The sequence below is a fragment of the Gymnodraco acuticeps genome, unplaced genomic scaffold (assembly GCF_902827175.1).
Source record: "Gymnodraco acuticeps unplaced genomic scaffold, fGymAcu1.1, whole genome shotgun sequence".
NCBI classification, from domain to species: domain Eukaryota; kingdom Metazoa; phylum Chordata; class Actinopteri; order Perciformes; family Bathydraconidae; genus Gymnodraco; species Gymnodraco acuticeps.
In genome coordinates, this window is record NW_022990042.1 from 5106085 (window position 1) to 5127152 (window position 21068).

Genomic DNA, 21068 nt, shown 5'->3' on the forward strand with positions numbered 1-21068 from the left:
ATGTAGTAGCCCCTTCGAGGTGGGGGGTCATCATGCCCCCACGTGCCTTGTACCACAGATTGATGCCGGCTCACTCCCCTACACCTTTTCACCCCAGCTGGAGGGGGGGGAAATTGGAATCGATACGGCCTATGATGAGGAGGCTGGGGTGGGGGAGGAGGGAGGGAGAGCGCTGGCTTGACGGATGGCTGGTTAAAGGGGGGCGATCAATTACCCTGATGGATTGCTTTTTGGGGGATTTCAGATAAGAGACTGATCCCTGCTCCTTTAAGACCTATTGTCCATTGAAGGGGAAGTAAAAGGGTCATTTTGCATAACATCCTGCGAGGCTGAAATATCACTCTCTTACATCTTTGTTGTAGTGAGAAGTGGCAACTGGTCCCTCCTCCCTCCACCCAATCCTTTATTTTTTCGAAAAATGTTTAATCCCCTCCCTCCCCCCTCCCTGCACACATTCTCCCTCTAACGGATCCCCTCTCTCTACATTATTCTCTGTGCATTTAAAAAAAAAAAATCTGTCACCGGGGGCCCAGTTACCCCGCCCACTCTCCTCATTTTTGCCGGAGTCTAGAATAGTGGAGCCAAGAAATAGTTAATCTCTCCGGCTGCTGCTATGATTGGTCGCTGTATGCAGCCCTCAGCCTCCTTGAATGAGAAACGGAGGTAACCAGGCAACTTCAGAGCCGGAGAGAAGGGGCAGGAAAATAGAGCTTTTTACCGGATCTTAGCATTGTGGAAGAATTTTGAACATGTAAAAAGCGAGGCAATGTGATTTCACCTCGGAAAATGGAATTAACAAATGGATTTTCTTAAGCACGCTCTCTGCCTCTCTCTCCATCTCTCTCTCTCTCTCTCATTGGGGGGGAAATAGAGCGCTCAAATGAAGGGGACACAGATGTGGATTAAAACGCATAAATGGGACACTCCAGAGAAGCATCCGCTAAGAAAAGGTGAGTGCAGTTCTTCTATTAAAGGAGTGTTTTAAAAAGCGGTGAAAGTGTCAGAGCTGCTTAAGGATGCGAGGCAGCTCCGCGACATGTCAAGATTTATGGATAGGATGCGTTGGCCGCGGAATGAAAATGGGTTGCGGAGCAGTCCGCTATGGATGACTGAGAAACAGTCTCATATGTGATGAAAATGAACCTAACGAGATCAGAAATTGTGCTCGTGAGGATGACCATCGATGATTGCTTGGTGGATGTGAACGTGGAGTCATTTAAAGCGTAAACGCCGGTCGCCTGTCAAATAAGCTGCTGTCCCATATTGAAATTGCGCAATAATTGGAAATATGGTTCTGAATATGATTTCGATGCATGACTTCCCTCGGTTATGTTTCTTTTTGTGAAGATAAGTATCAGGAAAAGCTTTGAGCTTCTCCAGCCACGTCTGCCCCCCCCTCTCCCTCCCTCCCTCCACAAATATTCAAATGAAGAGATGTCCTGCTGCAACAGCAGTAAGTCATCTTCAATCGACTGCTTGTTAACCGGCTCTGATGCTGAGTGGATGATGTCGCATTTGTTGATAAATGTATTGATCGGTGCTCAGAAACGGTTAGAAAATGTTCGGTGGGCTGCATCGGGGGGACCTGTGGATGGGAGCGCGCGGCGGCAGCGGGCTGACCGGCAGAGCAGAGCCGGGCTGCCTCAGACAGCGCACAGGGCCTGGAGTGGGCTTTGGCTCTTTATTACCGATCATGGGTCACTGCGGTGATAAAAAATAATCCTGCTAATTGTGGAGTCGTCTGATCATGGTAGAGGGTCTGAACTGCGTTAGGGCATGCAGTTGTTTCGCCCACATTTGGATTTTCCCGATTAGAAATGGATAGATTTCATTGGCCATTGATTTGATTATTTAATTCACTTTTATTTAACTTTTGTAAGTATTTTATTTAGATTTTAAGTAACCATATATTGACATTATTAAAGTATTTACAGTAGTGCTGTTAATTACTCATAATTACCTCTTTGAAAAAAAATATATATATAAAGCAAAATGGATTATTTGCAAAAAAAACTTCTTTAGGTAATCTTAAAGTTTTTCAATTTGAAATGCAGGGGATATGATTAAAGGATTGCCCACACACAGCTCTAAACATGGCAACAGGCAATACCTTGGCTAGCAGCTAACGGTGCTAACAGTGAAAACATTACAAACAACAGCACCAGTGCTATCAGAACTAATGGTGTAAACCTTAGGGGGAACCAGAGGTTGGGCCATACTTTACCAGTGAAAACAATGTGGGTCGCTACAGCATTATCAGTGGATCTCCTTATGACTGCAGTGCAGGTTGGCGGCTGTTAGATATCCACAAACAGGGACTAGCATGCAATAACATGAAAACACTAGGTTCTGTGTGGTTATAGGGTGTTTAACCCCTTCCTTCCTTTCATGATTATTATTTTTTTAAACCTATTCAAATCCCCCATGGGTTTATAAGCCAACATGACCAGTTCAAATGCACAATTCAGTGCTTGGCCATATGTCTATCAGGGTGCTCATGTAACACCAGGCCTCAATGGAAAATGGCCTCGGCTATTGCTGTGGGAAATCACTAACAACACAGCTAGCAGCTATAAAATGAGATGCTGATGAAATTAACCACATCTTGCCCCGAGGCTCAAATGACCACATGTTGTGTTTATGTCGCTGTTCGTCGGGATGTATGCAAAGGTCGGCGTTAGCTTTTTGACATTGGTGCCAAAGTTCATTGGTGACTCCTGCCAATGGTCCAAACTGCCTATAGTAATCTCCTTATAGAGGATGTTCTGCAACAGATCCTAAGCTGCACTCACTGGCTCGTTTGTAGGACACATGTGGTGAATGTGCACACACACGCACGCAAGCATACATTGCGATTTCCAGTTGTCATCCCAAGACAGTTCTTTGCAGACCAGTGTGAGTTGGGGGGCTTAAGATGGAGCTGAACAAAACACTAGAGAGCATTAACTTCTCCAGTATGGGCTTCTTTGTTGGGTCTCAGTGGATTCAAGACACTTAATTTAGCTCCTGACAGCAGAAGCTGCGGGTGGATATGTTAGCTATATCTTATCCGATTAAGACCGTAATGCCTTTTCCCCTTTCGCAATTATTGTAAAATAGTGAAAGTGGTTTGGTTATTTTGGTTTGTTGTCCCAGCACAATTGCAACAAAGCAGGGACAACATTTGGGCTGTTGTTGTCTTGAACTCTTGCGATCCTTAGGGCTGTCTCGCCCATTCGCCTTAGTGTCACCTCTTGCCTTCTGTATTGCTGAAAGGCATCCGTGTTTCACATTAGTTTGTTCCTTTCATACTGCATTGGCATTACCTCAACTTGAACTCCCTTAAGATTTCCCAAGTGCACTGAGATGATGCATCTAACGAACAGGGGGGTTACGCCAACCTCAATGTAGCGTTTCAGCATTAGACGCACGATTGCCGGAGTGGCCTAAATCTTTCATAAAAGTAGCTTTTAATGAGCTCACAAGATTGTGTCTGAGTTCTCATTTTGCTGGTGGCCTTATCACATCCAGTCTACTCATTAATGGAGATGTCGCCCCTGGCAGTGGCAGGTCAGAGTTGGTCCGGGTTGACTCCGTTGAACAAAAGGAGAGGATTGCTCAGATAGCGGAGCATGCGGGATGCTGAATGATGCTCATGCTCCACTGGGAGTGAAATCAACATGACAGGTGCATCTGAAGTCGAGAGTGCAACGGGAGGGTGGCGGCAACCATGTGTCAGAAGCAAAGTCTCTTAACTTACAAGCTGTAAAACAAGCTCAGAGTAGTTTGACATTTTGGGGAATACTTTTATTTTTATAAGGATTTTCTTATCTAAGTCTTGTCGAGAAAGCGAATCAAAGTCAAAGAACAGTTTGCTTTAAAGAGGTTATGTGCTGGATCATTTCTTGCCTCGCTACTGATCCTGGCCAATAAATAGTCTGGCATCTTATTGACGTAAACGTTGTTTTGTGCACTTTAGGACAGATTGAACAATGCATATAAAATGGGAGTTAATGAGCTTTAGAGGTGCTCGTAGGCAGATTTTATTACCTTTGGACAAAGGCCAGGCGAGATGTTTACTATTGTTTCCGGTCTTTATTCTAAGATAAAATATCCATTTGGTTTAGCTCAATTTTTTTGTGTAATGTCGTGAAAGCATTGTCAATTCTAACATAAAGATCTAAAGAAAGCAAATAAGTGTATGTCCAAAAATGTATTATCTTTTTTCTCAAGCATTTTCCAAGAGAATCATTCTGTCAATAATAAAGTATTGAGTTTGGACAGACCTCACACAGGGCGATAGAATGGGAACAATCCCCACTTATTACTCACTCTCTCACTGACGTGACTAAGCGGATGTGCAACATATAAAACCTAAAATTGGAAAATGTTTAAATGAGACATTTCTTTCCAATATGTTTGGTCTGGAACTGTTTTAGTAAAAACAATAATAGAAATAGGCCTACACTTGGAAATAGAACAAATATTGTCTATGATTTACATTATAATGAGGCTGTAATTCGCAACTCTCTTATCCATTTATACTGTGTAACTTATACATTAAATCAATTATTTCAAATATCCCTCCACTGTATGCAATTAATTGGGCTTTTTCTGTTTACAAGGATAAAACCATATCAAAGTAGACATATGTTTAAATTAGAAAAAGTGAGCAATAATAGTAATCTTTGCTAATTGTGGTCAAAGCTTAATTTATGTTTCCAATGTATATGTAATTAAGTCAATTACCAGTATATATGTAAATTGTACCACAACAGCAGTGAGGCCCCATTGACTACCAAGTGTTTCCCCTCCTAGTGTCCCTGGCCCTGTTGAGTTGACAATGAGGCCGCGACCCCAGGACTATAGAGAGTGTTACTGGAATCAAATGGGCCAGTGAATTCAGACAATTATTTCCATTGTGTGGAGCCGGGTAGCTAGTAATGCTTGCGCCTTGACCTGTAACATCTGGTGAGTGAGTGAAGTGTTCAGTGTGAAGTCGGCAGTGTGGGCCTGCCTCCCGCGTTCAGCCGAGCAGCCGTCACTGCCCGCTTCACTTCCAGAGGACTGGGCTTCTTCAATGCATCAATGGCACCAGCCATCACGAGGGACGTGTACCATGCCAAACCAGTGATTCATTAGGACTCAATTAGCTGGGAGGCATGGGGCGCCATGCCATATGCCTCAAGGTTCTACGCAATCTGTACCCACTCCCTACTACTGTACTATCAACTGTCTTTGGCACCATGCATTTGTGTCGCAACTGCCTTTCCACAGTCGTCTTTGTACTATTAAAACCAATCGGTAGTATAGATTTAGCAGGTCTCAAGCCACCCACCTTCCAAAGCTGGGAATGAGTCACAATGACCTTCAGCTCAACTCATGTTGCGCCAGTTGGCTCCGTATGAAATGCTCATCCATTCACTGAAGTATGAGGCTGCAGAGCTCCAGATACTGTAAATCTTAGGAGGTAAGAAAGCCCCCCCCCTCCATCCTCCTCTCGCTCAATATCGACCTCGCCTTGCTTGCCAAGAGGCGGTGTGTGCTGCCGACAAGATCTATCCGCCCTCAAATCTAGTTTGTCTTCTTATCTGTGCCAAGGTAAAGGACCCCCATCACCCCGTCACTCCCCCCCACCCCACCGCCCAATCAGACTCTTCCACAACCCGAAACTAATGAATTAGAGCAGAGAGATGTCTTGGGGCAATGAACATGCCAAGCTCATGTGATGTAATATGATGTGGCATATACACACTCTGGCCAAACATGGAAGCTGGCATGTGATGTGTTTGTGTCAATGATTGACATTTACACATTTTCTTTAAAGGTAGATCCTGCTAATTTGCTATGAAAGCCGCTGGCATTAAAATAATGCCATTCAGTTACCTTTTAAAGGCCCATTGAAATAAATAACAATCCAATCATTCAGGATATGAATATGGAGTTATACGGGGCTTCAGAGGACTGTCCGTCTACACCCCCTTAATACCTCCAATCCATGATGCTGCTGGATATATTCTGTAGATATTTGAAATGATAGGGTCAAGTGTACTTTTACAGAACATAATGGGATAGCTTAGCTGCTCATCCCAAATCCCATTTGATTGGATACATTTGTCCGTCTGACACCAAGAACAGGATTAGTCATCAAAAGCATTGGAACAGGGAGCAAAAAAGGGAATGGAGAGACGATAAATGCAACGACATTGATAAAACCTTTTGTTTTTAATGTCAACAGGTCTTTCATTTTTCTATCGCTGTTTTTAGGCATAAAATATAATATATGTTGGAGGAATTAACTTCTGAAACAAAGATTGATAAAAACATAAAGATATGACATTTTGTTTTTAAATATTTACTTATTAGTCAATTATTGTTGAATTTTCAAAAAACAAGTGTAAAATGTAATAATGGTCTGGACAGAGACTCTGATCAGCTATTGACAACCTGCCTTTGTACATAACAAGTTCAATTTAAATATCTACCTGATACAGCATGTATTAGTATTATTATTTTTGTCCACCATCCGCAAATGCAGCAAAAAAGACCTCAATCATAAATCTAAATCAACGCAAAAATACTTTTTTTATATAGGTCCATTTATGTGACTATTATCAAAGGAGTGTCATCGAGAAATGGAAAGAGTGAAATAGGAAAAAATTCAGGGTGTTTCTGCAAATTAAAAGCGTAACTATTCAATAAAGCCAGGAGCGCGAGAGAGTGAAATGGAGAGAAGTTGGAGCGGCTCTGCCCCAGTTGTATGCACGTGCAGCCACCCAACTGCACTCCTCCAGCGCTTTCACCGCATTACCCAGAAACGCTACGTTCGTGTGACCCAATTTACCAGCGCTCTCCTCCCCATTCATCTGCTCTCACAGATGCACTGCAGGAGGCTCCATAAGCAGCAGAGCATTCATCACCTCTGAGTAGCGAGGTCCTCTCGGTTCCTCCCGTTGGCCCGCTCTACAGCCCTATCCCCCACAGGCGGGACAGCAGCTCCATATGTGGCTGATGATTGTAATAGTGTGGCTAGCAGCAGGCACTACAGTAGCCCTGATGCATTTGTGTGTGTACTTGTGTATGTGCCCCATAAAATATGTAATCAAATAAGCTTAGCGGGTTTTTCTTCCACTGACATCCCATTTAAATATTGTATCTGCCACGGCTCTTTACTGCAGTGCTTTTTCAAACCCCCCCCCCCGAGGTAATTGAGATGTTTAGTTCAGCCTAGAGGAGCTATCAAACTCAATTCTCATGTGATTTCACATCCCCTGATTGATGTTTTTTTTCTTAGTGAGCACAGCGCATCCCCATGTTTGGATCATTTACAGGTTTGTTTAACATGTGTATTGGTGGGTAGGAGTTTGATGTGAAAGAAACTTCTGACATACAATACAACTCATCCTCTGAAATTAACATACTGTTGCATCAACATCTCTTCAAAACTGTTTAAACAAAAGGTAACACTATATTATTGCAGGGCTTTTGTATTGCACTGCATTATTTAGCTTAAACCGGCAACTGAGCGAGCAGTAGGTTGTCTGTTGGCTTTACTTTCATGTGGCCAACATTGAATTCAAGCTGGTGGAACCAGAAAAGTCTCTCAGGTACTCAACTCAGTAGCAATTGCTGGAATCCAAACAACAGCCTCTGGCTTTAAACACTTCCAGTCATCTCAATCTTATCCTAATTTATAACAGCAAAAAGGTTTTGAGAAAAACGTAATGACACCTAAGTAACATTTTCCACGTATTAAGGCAACATTCACAACATGTAGGACGTATTTGCCAAATCACAACAAATATTTGACTACATTTACATGCACAAAATATACTTCATACTGTCATAATTCCAATAAAGGATTCCTTCTCAGCAGTTTAACATGGCTAATGAATATTCTTTAAATATAAGTGTTAACATGCAGCCGCAACATTTACGTAGATGTGTCCTTACAACTAGAAATGAGTGCTTTTATTTAGTCCTGCATCTCTGATTGTTTTAGCTGACGCACAGAGCTGGCTGTAAACAAGTGGCCATCTGTCTCAGACTTTTGGTACAAATACTCAATTAAGACACCTTTTGTGAATGTGCATATACAGGTCCAAAGAACCAACCCTCAACCGCATGCCTTCTTTAAAAATTAGGCCTACTTTTATCTAAAAACAAAATGCTATTTAATAATAGCGGAATATTTCTGTTAGGCTATAATTTTTAGGTAAGGAAAATATCATCAAAAATTAAACTGGTTTGCACCATTTTGCTAACCTTAACCAAGGTACTTTAGTTGTATAAAATAATCTGTGTGGCATACAAAACCAAACATTTATTTCAAAAATAACCACTGAACTAAATCCAGGGCAGCCCTCATTATGTAATACACAAAACAATTGTAGTACATAATTACATTTCTTTAAACAAGGGAAGGTCACCCACTTATTCACTGACTATTTGTGTTAATTAGCAATTAGCAACTACAACTGTTAAATACAAATTGTCTAGAAAAATGTATCCCTGATCTTCAACCAGATGACTGGCTGGGGGCCCTGAGGCGAAAAGAGTCCCGTTTCGAGCCCCCCATTGCTCTTAAGCTTGAGGAATATTCACAAAATAATATACTATCTGCCTAACAGAGCCTAAGGATGATAACATAACAGATCGCCTTCAGATAGCCCCATTATTTCAGTTTGCTGTATTCACTAATGTTTAGCTTGATGCTAGAAATCTAGTTGTTATCTTTGATTCCAATTTCACTTCAGATCATTATGTCAACCAAAAAAGTTTAGTCCTGTTTCCATTCACTTCAAATGTTCTCTTTTCCCGTTCTCTTCTTCTGAGTTTATTTTCTGAAGAATCCATTATTGTATTTCACCTGCCTTAACAACAAAGCTTGCTCATGCCTTCAAGTTTTACACAATTCTGCAGCAACACTGTTGACTGAAAGAAATCATAAAACCTGTTTTAGTCTCCCTGTATTTGCTTCCAGTTAACGTCAGGATTGATTTTAAGGTTTGAATCTTTAGTTTAAGTACTTCATGTTCTAGCCCCGTCTTACATCCTCATTTGTGAACTTATAGGCCCCTTTCTCAGATCTCAGAGAAACTCTACTAACAGACCCTGGATCACAAGCTAAAACAATTAGAGCTGTCTTCCTCAAGGATTTCCTTAAAATCGCTACTTTAAACCTTTTTTTCTATTACATTTGTTGGATGTGTTTATTGTTACAGGGGTTTTGTATTTGTGAAACCTTTTGTAAAGCCTGTTTTGAAAGTTAATTATTGCCACACAATGAACCCTGTTTCACCGCCTCATTTCAGTCGCTGCTTTGACCGATTGTTTCTATTTTGTTTACTGCAGTGAGAGTTGCCAAGGACATGTTGTTGTAGGGCTGTGCGATTATGGCAAAAATCATAATCACGATTATTTGGGTCAATAATTGATATCATGATTATTTTGACGATTATTCATTGACCATTTATTGAACTTTAAAACAAATAATATTTTACCAATAAACAAGATCAACAAATATGTTGGAGCGCACTTTCAAAACCATACTAAACATATATTATTAATATGATAAATAAAAATAAATTAGATCAAAATAAATGAAATCAAACATGTTGCAGTGCACTGTCACAACCTACTGAAAACTCCTTAACATATAGCCAACATTTTGGTAAAACATATTCAACATATTCCACTCAATTAAACGTTGAAGGCTGGCCAACCGTCATGGTCCAGAAGTAACAGGAAATAAATGTTGAACTACAATTTAAGACCAAATAAAAATGTTTAGGCCACCATGGCAAATGCTGGTAGGGCTGCTCATGTCATCTCCATAGACTGTATATATAAATGGACGTAGGGTCCGTGACGTCACCCATAGGATTCTGCAGAGTTGCCGTGAAGCCCTTAGTAGGCGGAGTCGGCCACTAACGGCTCGACAGTGACGCCAGAGTTCAACTCCCGCCTTCTCCAGCCTGCTCCAAATAAGGGCAAAGAGGCGGAGCCGAGGCGGGACCTGCTGCCACCGAGCTGGAAGTTCCAGAGCTAGCTGAAGCTACCAAGCTAAGCTAACATGCTCCCCATCTGCACGCTGCCGTCGCATGTTACGTTTCTAAGGTAAGCGGACATGAAACTATTCAGCAAAACTATAAATAATAATCTAAGTTATTGAGCTTTTAGCATAATACTTCAGAATCTTAAAACCCCTTAACGTTTGTATGCAATTGTGCTAAATTCAACACTGGAATCAAGCAAATATTAATATGTTTGCATGACATTAGTTATTTATATTTTGATATCACTTAACTATACGTTTAATACATTTAAGTCAAGCTAAGGTACATGTGATGGTAGCTAGTTAGCGCTCTTACCTGTGAGGCCTCCTCCAAACAGCATAATAACCAGACTGTATCATTAAAACTAAGTACCAGTTATAGATCCTTGACTTTAGACAAACAATTCAAAAGACAACATGTATTTAAAGACCAATCTTTATTTGAATGTGCCTCTTAACCTGAGATATTAGTTATACAGTAATAGTATTGACAATCTAAAAAAACTGAGCAACTCAACAGTCAACTTTATGTTTCTTATTGTCTAAAGCATTTATTATTTTCATTTTCCCAATCTCATATTCAGTGTGGACGGATTGAGACAGTCTGATGTCCAGAGAGCTGCAGAGACTTCAGGGAGAAACCTCCGTGTGATGGACGTCCTGTCTGTTGGTTTGGAGAGGACTGAGGGTCTTTCCTCAGCGAGGAGGACCAGGCCTGATGGAGGAGCCCATGCTGGGCAAAGCTGATACCAACTGCACAGGCCTAGTCGGTCACTTTATTTGACTAAATGTGTTTAATACATTTAATAGGTTTACACCTTCTGTCCATATGTGCTTTTTATTTAAAACATTTGATTAACTTTTGGTTCACATTTCAATAAATTGTATTTGCTCTCCTTTTGTCCATTATTCTTACTGAAAATTTTAGATTACACATTCACATCTGACTGAAGATTGGCCCCATTTATTTGTGACATTGCAAAACAAGGTACATGTTGTGAAGCTCATAAAGTGAGGCAAATAGAAATAATCAGCGGATGGAGTGTAGATGTGGAAATAGCTGCATTCGATCAGCTGACTGTGTTTTTACAATAAAAGTAGTTTCTTAGTGAATGTCCTGTACTGGTCTTAAAATCTCATAACATCAGCTTTTAATGTTCCTCTTGGATGTTCTTCTTGACCCTCAGAGAAGGAGAACATGTCGTGTCTTTCAGGCATGTCCTTTCCTAACAAAAATGACAGGAAACATAAAACATATTATTGCAGAACAAGTGTGTTATTTATGAAAGCGGTGTGTTTGTGTGTTTAGGGGCTGTAGATATCATTATTTTGTAATTGTAATGTTTTTTTTTTTTATTTCAACAGTGAGCTACAAAGACAATCAGATTATGAATGAACAGTATGAAGTTCATCAACATTGAAATATATGTTATTATCAAAATAATATTTAACTGTTACAAAACGTAGTGCAACTGTAGAAGCTTGCTCTGTTGTCTCACTGAAAGAATAACTTTTACCACGTTTTTTGCAGACAATATTGAGAGATAAATAGTAGCAGTTCTCACTATGTGTTAAATATCTTTGCCTTCAATACATTAAATTAGAAAGCTGACAAAGTCATATTGCTAAATATCTAAATGTAACTTTTTGCATGGAAAAAAACCTCAACTTAACTGATGTGTAGGTGATCTAGTATTTAGTATTGTTTAATGAATGTATATCAGTGTATTCAAGTCAATACTTCATTCATTTAAACCAATATCTTTCTTTATTCTTTGTACAGTATGAAAAAAGAGTCTTTGTACCTGAGCTGAAGTTCACTGCTGTGAGGAGTCCAGTTCTGTCTCTCACTCTCTGGTCCAGCCTGTCTGCATCACCTGGACACTTTAAACAAACAGATATATATGTAAAGTACCATGTGTACAAACAATATAACTGATTCTCTTCTGTTGAACATGTTGGATTGTGTATTGTCCGAGTCAGGGTCCTTTTTATTTTACTGTAACTTTGGAAATTGTGTTACCAATGCTTACTGTTTATTTGATACCCATTTGGTAATGCAATAAATAAAAACTTCAAGGTTTGGGTTCGTTCTTCAGATGACTGTGACGTTAACGTGTAAGCTCAATAATGAACTCCAGCTCAACCAACCATATTGTAATATCTAACTAATCATCTTGAAATATGACATTAATAATTGTAATATACACACATCTTATTGTGAGGTTGATTTCACATACACTACTTCGACATTAGCTTGTCTACATACTTGAGCATAGCCAATTTAAATTAACCTTAGATGCATACAGTTCTACCTATATAATAAAATATCTCTAAGTTACAAGGATGTAACCTTATTTTATCAACCTCAAACAGAAGCCGTTTGTTCAACAGTATTATCCCACTTAACACTTGTCTATTTCGTTTTAACCTTTATATACAGTCTATGATTTTAACTTGGAGGCTACGATTACAATCGTTAGCACCGATGTAGCTACCACTAGCCACTAACTAACCCAAGCCTTACCATTCATTACGTAGCCGATTAAAATCATTAACACATAAATAAAGCACTCGAATTTCACTTACCGCATTCATGCACCGTCTGTTTTAACCGCAGAGCGAGTCACAATAGTCCGATATATAAGCCTGAAGAACAAACAACCACGGCCGGCTACAAGTTGTGTTTGCTGGATGAGCTGAGCAGGCAGAGTCCCTGGAGCTAGCTTCACGGAGCAGCTAGCAGAGAGACAAAAAGCTAACAGCGGCAGGCACTTGACAGAGCCGTCACTCAATGTGACCACGCCCTAATATATGCACAAACTTTAAGACCTAATATAAATAAAAGGGTCGCGTTAGAAAACAATTCACTCACAGATCCATAATCATGAAGGTGGAATCTAACTATATCGCTAATAAAATGTATGGAGCCAGGGGTAGAAACATGTTTTTTTCTGCTGTAAAGTTGGGCATTTTAACATGGGGGTCTATGGAAATTGCTCCTTTCTGCAGCCATCGCCTATCGGCCAATATATGAACTGCAGTGTGTGGCACTTCCGTATTGGCTTACCGGCTCTACCCCACAGTTTGCCGCTTGGTCATCTCTTAAAGATTGTTCGCTAGAAACACCAGCCTGTTTACATGGTCTGGTTTCAGAGATGAGCGCAGGCAGGTGACAATATTGCCACCTGTACTGAAGACCCTCAGCCACGCCCCGACACATGGGGTGACGCCGGCCAATCACAAAGCTTTGATGCATTCAAGTGCATTGTTCTGGCACAGGAAGATTATGTTACAGGACATTAACGATAAAACAGAATATTGTTGTTCTATTTTTAGACACATCTCGCGATCGACTGGTTGGGCACCCCTGGGCTAGACCATAGGTCTGTTGTGGTAGCAAAGTAGTCAGCTGAAGCCACATCTCTCTCAACTTCCCCACGGCATTTGTCATATAGTGCAGGCAGCGCAGACCTGCTGAAATAATACCGAGACGGCATCGCGTAACGCTTGTGCAACGTGTTGACAAGTTGCTTAAAGCCCTGGTTGCTAACAGTGCTAACTGGGCACATATCTTTAGCGATGTGAAATGTAATGGCAAAGTACTTGCAAATAGTGGAAATAGTTTTACCCTTCTTTTTAACGAGTTGCTGCTCTTGTTCTGACATCTTCGCTCGCGCTGAACACTCACAACACCTGTCACTCCCACGTGGCCGAGTGGGCTTTTAGGGAGGGGCGAAAGCGCACCCAGCAAAATAATCGTATTTTGTCAATTATGCTGTTTTCATAATCGTCGCAAGCCATAATCGTAATCGCGATTAAAATACGATTAATTGCACAGCCCTATGTTGTTGTACTTTGTATGATGACAATAAATATATATTCTATTCTAATCCATTGAGTCAGAACTTTCCCTAAAGGGAGCTGACCCTTAGATTGACCTTTATGGACGTGAATTTGGTTTGCTTTATTATTCTTCATTTATTGGTGTTATTATTAGAAACAGTGACAGAAGGCCATATTTAACTCTGTGGCAATCAACTCAGCTATAGAATCTGACATTTAAGTAAAACGTAGAATGAATCTTTCTCTCATTACGGCTGCTGACATTTGATACTCTCTGCTGAGGGTGAGTAATTCCAGTTGCTTTTTGTTCCTTCTTGTAATTAAATGGATATCTGTCATGTAGTGATGCCTGCAGGGAACAGATTCCATACTGTATTTTTGATGCAGAGCTGTGCTGAGCGACAAGCATCTGGCACAGCGACCCGGTCAGCATGACGTCTTCAGACGAGTACCTTCAGATCACTCCTCATCGGAGCGCCACAGTCGGGGGCTGCCCTGATGTTTTGCTCTAATCAGACATCAAGTGTCATATTCAGAAGGCTTCACTCAGGCTTGTACCCGCCTCCACTCTGGGTTTACACCAAAACAACATGAACAAAAAGGAAACGCGCCTCTGAGAGAGTCAACATTGGCACCGTCGCTCGTCTGTATGTTCGCGACAAGATCTTGACCTTGTGAGGCCATTGTAATGAGAGGCAGTCGAATATTTCACTTATCATTAGCAGCATGATTAGCTGCCAATGGGCTGTGCCTGGCGTGGTTTAATCCTCTCGGTCTCCGGAGTGCGATAACATATGAGATGACAACAGTTTCACACCCGGTTTCACACCTCCCGTTGTTCCATACGTCGCAGCGGCCTAATCACTCATGAGAGATTAATGATAGACGTTTGAGGTGTGCTGGGAGATTCTCTAATTACACCCGCACATACGGTACTGTAGTCAGGGGAATAAACAGTTTATGTGCGTGTGTGTAAGCTTCTACCAAAGTACCGTTTTAGGAGCTACCTGTTCCCTCGTACTGGTACAAGTTAAGAAACAAAGGCGCTCTCAAGAGAAAAAGGAAGAAAACCTTGTGAAAATGGTTTTAGCTAAAGTGTAGCTGCAACATAAAAATCACAATACTGCAAAATACCACTAATTGGGATGTCAACAAGAGTTATACTTTAGTAAATATGGAGAACAAGTATTTCTGGGCTTTGAAAAGCTCCTGCAAGAACTAGTAACGCAGTGAGAAATGTTGCACATGCTAACTATCCTGTGGATGTCATGTCAATCACTTCTATATTTTCTCTAAGACGAATTTCTGCCAGACGCAGCAGTGTGTGTTTTCACAGCAGAAGTAAAGATAGAAGGGGGATTTGTAACATCTCAATTGACTTCAACCTTTTCCCTCTTAGACCCCATTTACGCGGGAGCGCAAACGCAAACGGACCGAATTCGTTATCAAAAAAGTCTTCCATTCACACGCATTCGGCTCATTTAACGTGTCCGCTCACACGAGACCACTGGAAACGCTGTAGTACATATGCCGGGCCTGTAAGTGGCGCTGTACTTCTGCCACAAAATACACCAAAAGCAGCGAAGAAGACCCCCGAGCATGGTTGCCATGTTTGCCCTTCTGTTTATGCCCCGTGGTGGATTTGGCAACATGTAGTTCATGTAATTCTCCATGTCCACTTGTTGCTGATGGTTGTGGTAGAGGAGCTGTAGATGTTGCACTAACATCTGTAGTATGCTACTGCTGACCATGCTACAGCAGTGAGCAGCAGAGGTGGGGAGAGGCGGGGCTATGGCTTCATCGTTATCAGGAATTGATCGTATAGGTCGTACACATTGAGCCGTTTTGGCCCCCCAGAGTGTTCTGTTTGCAGATATATCCACCTTGGGACCCGTTATCGTTTGCGGGGTCCGTTTCAACGGTTCCGTTACGGCCTCGTGTGAATGTAGCGGATACAAGCCGTTTCGTTCTCGTGTAAACACTGCCTTATACTCAAAAAGGTTTGCTCACTTGGGACCGTATGCAAATTCTTAGTGTTGGGAAGGTGGCTGAGTCTTGTACCAAGACCCTCGACAGCTTTATAAAAAAGTTAATGAACCCTTCCACTTGACAAAAAACATATAAAGAAAAAAAGGCAATGTGTATTATAGTGATGAAACCAAGGACACATATTAGCTGATTCTGCATCTCCCCTTGGCTTTACTGCATTTTGTAGCCAGTTTAAGCTCATTGTTTTGCATCTGACTTTACCGGTTGGCTTCACTCTCTATCGTTGTTTGCACCAAATGACAGACCATTTTAGGGATTAGCTGGTTAACATATTGATGCTTTTAACTGCTAAAAAGCCACATATTTCCTTCAGGAGTTGGTAGAGACCGACAACAGAGCTACTCACAAATGAATTTACACAATTAAAAAAAAAAAAAGTAGAATTCTGGGAAGAATTGTGAAGTATTTAAACTCTGTATGTTAATTTAACAAAATGTACTAAATTGCAATTTTGGTAAAGTGCAATTACATAATTCCTGTTTATCAAACACTGGTAGTACTCCAATTAATACAATTTTAAGATTATCGTTATCGGTCGAAGCTTGCGATCACAAGGCTGATTATTTATTTATAATTGTTATTCACTAAACCAACATCACAGAAGCCCGATACACCAACATGGCTTAGTTACCTAACATATTTGTGTTGGATGGATAAATTCAGATTTCTGCTGAGGAAATGCTGTTTTAAAGACCATACAAACCTTTTTTTTATTAAAAATGTTTAAATATCTGCGTTATATATCAGCCGCACTGCTATTTGAATATACATGACTTATTTTCACTGTGTGTGAGTAACAATACTAAGCACTGGTGGCAGCTCTATGGTCTCAAAGGAAGGCTGAAATGATTAGAAATCTCGGGAGGAAAATAACTAAACTAGCGAGACCCTTTTTCTGTCTCTCATCATTTTCATACAGTCCCTTAATAGTAGCAACATGACAACAGTAATTAGGATCTGAAACTTAAGTTTGACTTTCTTAGATCCAAAATATGTCACACTGCACCTCATTTACATTGAGAGAATCTCTTCCTCAACACTGTGTGAGCGATGTCCCATCATGACGGCATCAAAGAGACCGTGGGACAGGAGGTAGAAAAACAAAAAGCTTCCTGTCCGGTGTTTCCCTTCAGCTTCATTAAAGCTGTCTGGCAGACTGCAGGTAATGTTTTTGTGCTCCTCGGTTTTGATCACACTTTTATCTCGGCTTCACTAAACCTCTGATATTCACATTACCTGTCCATGGTGCAGCTGAATCAAATGTGCTTCTTTTAAGACATGAATAGAGTCAGAACAACAAACAGTTATTCACAGTGGAGTTTCATAAAGAGGCTGCTCTCTTTTCTGAATTATATCCATGACCCGTGTGCAATTAAAGAAGACACCTTTTGGCTATTTATTTAGTTCAAAGGGAACACAGAGGGAGGGAGACAACCCTAATTGTCTCATTAATTACTCTCCGCATGAAATAATGACCAAAACCAAGGTATCCACAGTTCTTTTGTAACTCACAAAAGAAAGGCAAGGGTGGGGGTGGCAGTGAAATAACACATGCTTCAACCTCTTTTCACAAATAGGCATTATGTTGGAAGAGAGGGAGACAATGAAAAAGAGGGCAGGGGGGAACAGGGGTGGGAGGGAGAGAAAAAAAGAAGGTTAAAATGAAATTGAAAGAGTGAAAGAAAAGGCTGTGTCGACTAAAAATGATAAGAGTGAATCAAAAAGAGAGGAACTAGAGACAGAAGGAGAAAAGATTGGCTGTGAGGTAACATGGTGTTTGTCCAGGCCTTTTTGGAGCTTGCCCAGTTCTCTCTCGCTCCCATTGAAAGTGGTAAATAGGCTGTTTTAACACACTGTTCAGACGCTGAGACACAGCACAACAACAAACCAAATCAACGGTGAATTAAAGACTCCTCTGGGAAGCCATCGAGTAACATCAGAGGAGGCGTTTTGAAGAGACAGATCAACCAATTAACGATTCTGAGAGGTCCAGGATTCTCACGCCGGCTCTGTTTCCATACCCGCTCTATGTGGTGGGTGGTATTAGATAAATAAAAGCTGGAAATGTATCTTGTTTGCATGCTATTGTTTACTGTCACCATAGGGAGCTAGTGATACTCTATTAGCCTGAATATGTCTGTTATAGAGACAGAAGCAGCCTAAGAAATGCCAACTTTCAAAATAAACCCCATTAATATTTGCATCTTGAGACCTCAGCTGTGCAAGCGTGTTGTTCATTTATGTCATGTCTGACACTTGATGAGACCACACACATTCTGCACTCTTCTTCCGTCTAAATTGGGCCCAGTTATCCTGCAGCTGGGCTGGTAAATAGGATAATGCGGGAGCACTTCAGAGGCCAGCGTCTCACTGCCCGGCCATGTTGGAGCCACGCCTAAGTGAGTGCACAGCTCCAAGGCCTGTACTGATATAAATCTGCATGGCAAAGCAACTGTGTGGCAACGCTTATTTAGTTTACCAGATGTAGCCGCTGAACCCGAAGCAATGAGGCTTCTCTTTTGCCCAAACCGAATATTGTATTTGGTATGTATTTTCTTCCCTCCCCTCCTTCTCCGCTCGCACACTTGACTGTTCCGTCGTCAGAGGCCCTCCATCTTGTCAGAATGAGGTGAACTAATGGGCCGTGGCTGAACAGCCCGAGCTCAGAGGCTATCAGTTCCCCCTGGAAGGCCAGGAAGGCAAATGAGGAGGAGGAGAAAGGAGAGGTCCTTCTTCATGTTTGACTCCAATATTTCAGCTTTCCCTCAGATAAATCATCGCAGAAATCAAAAGGAATGGTTTAGTTTCTAGTACGATGTCCCCATTTCTTCTGCTCACATATTATTCACATGTTTGCTATAGCTAAAAGAAAGATTGGTAATTTACTCAATTTGATCACAGATCTTCATTAGGCTGTCCTCTTTACCCTGATGCTCCCCACATCCTTTGTTCTTTTAGTCATGCTAGCAGAGGTGCTCTTTAGATGACAGTGTCAGGCCTTTTGGCCAGTCTGTTGCTCCACCACTGGCAAACATATCTTCACCACAATTGGATGGATTGCACTGATATTTGGGCAATACTAGAGTAGACATGATATTTTTGAATCATTCATTTACCTAGGATTAATCTGGTTGACCAAATTCACAGCCAAGGGAATCATTAGGTCAATGTCTGACAGTTTAAACCAAAATACCTACAGTACCTAGCATTAGCATGTTGGCATGGTCAACAAGTCAAACAAGGCTGTAGTTCAGTTGCTTCTACTTGTTTTCAGTTGTTAATTGTGAACATTCCTGCGATGTGGAAGCTATTGTTGCCTATCAAACTATCTGCTAGCTTTTTTTTTCACTTTACAACTGTGTTAAGTATTTTTCTTCCCAGAAAAAGCGTAACTGCTGTCCCTTCCTACGCCATTAGACTCTACTTTTTGACCAATAAGAGTACACCATCCGGGTTCGAAAAGTGCACTGCATTTTGCCATACTTTGTGAATAGAAGGGCAGGCACAGAAGTATGGAAATAGAGCACACATTTGTGTTGTTGCTGTACATTTTCATATATTTAATAATTTAACCTGCTATCTCTGTGCGTAAGATGATTAACCCCTCTGACATGTGGTCATAGATGTTAATACATTCCAGCGTTGCCCCAAAGACCTGTATGCCAGTCAATCATTCGCTAGTCTGGAGTCTAATTAGTAAAAAAAAAGAAGCAATTTAACCTTATCTTTTAATCTAATCATAGGCTATCTGACACTTGTAAGGTCGCATGAGACGACCTTATCGTTGATTGTGAGAGTGCGATAGGAGCTGAAGCCGTGGAAAAATAAGATATTTCACAAAAGAAATTATTACAGTCTTTAGGTATGGAGGCTATATAATAATAGTTGGTCGGCTTTCACTGGTGACAAAAGGTAACACAGCAGGAATATTCAGAGCAGCTCTGCTAGGCCAGGTTGTGACAGTTGTGTCCCACTCCATAAGCTGGGGGGCGTTTTGTAACAAAGATGACCAGCGCGAGGTGCCAAAGCCGGTCTGTCGAGCAAACGTTCCACCAGCCCAGGGCCATGCCAGCCGTGGCCAGGAAGAGATGTAGATGGTGCAGGGGAAGGGGCCGTCCCCGCTCCTCAGCAGTCACCGCAAACCAGAAAGCACAGACTGCACCTTCCGTCGGGACCACAGTGAATGGAGGTGTAATTGGCCATATCCAGTGATAGATGGCTGTTCAACCTTTGTTACTCATCGGTGGCAGGATGCGTGGGGGCCTGTCTCACAATATGAGGTTGATTGTGCAGTCTATTAAACACCGGTCTCAGGAGGAAACGTGACTCGCAAGAATGCTGGGGCTTAGAAAAGCACCTCAAGTACTGTATGATCTGATTTAAAAATCAATGTGTGATTGCCCATTATAGTTCTGAAACAGTAAACATGATTGAAAATCTGATCATACTTTAGGAATCGTTTCCATCCATCGAAAAACTGGGAAGATTAAAATCAGTATAATTGTTGCAAATTACAACCCTTTGTCTCTGCAGCATAAATCTAAATTATGGTTTTTATTGCGACCCAATTAGCACGTCAAGAACTGAAAGGAAAAAAAACACTCGTGATTTTTGATCATGAAGCCGATTAACGATGTGACTGGTTGAGTGTTTATTTAATTACCTGCACCAAGGGTTATAGGAATCTTTCTGACAAACTGAAGATAGCATGGTTTCTCTTCATGAACACATCTCATGCCATTGCACTGAAGCTGCACGACAAGATGTATGTTTCTGCATGATGCCCAGGGGGTCTGGTGTATACCTTGTGAAGGTATACACTCCTGAAAAATCAATGGCTTGCATGATTGATATCTTCAATGTTAAGGAAGAGAGTGTTTCCATACATCAGGTTTTCTCAAAGCATTCCTGTTTTTGTTCAATAATCCGGCGACAGGGCAAAGAATCTGACGCAAGCAGGAAACAAACGTCTAAAGAGATGATTTGTGAACTGCCGGCAGACGAAGACAAAGACAGCGGCGGGTTGATGGAAGGAAATGAACAAATGCAAGCAGAAAGGAAATTGACTTCCCTCAAGGAAGTTTCCGTTTGCACTTGAGAGAGGTAGCACTAAAATGAACAAATTAATAAATAAAGG

General features: G+C 41.2%; 1 protein-coding gene across 8 annotated transcripts in view; it reads left to right on the forward strand.

The window, feature by feature from the left end:
• The first annotated feature begins 577 nt into the window (after positions 1 to 577).
• Positions 578 to 21068, forward strand: part of dab1b (DAB adaptor protein 1b) — a 57130-nt gene continuing 36639 nt past the window's right edge. For 5 of the 8 annotated variants that reach the window (XM_034215235.1, XM_034215239.1, XM_034215238.1 and 2 more), the window contains exon 1: positions 579 to 950. The gene's annotated coding sequence lies outside the window, so the exon portion shown is untranslated. Of the gene's footprint in view, positions 951 to 21068 lie in introns of all 8 variants that reach the window. The other 3 variants (XM_034215237.1, XM_034215242.1, XM_034215236.1) reach the window with 2 other exon arrangements.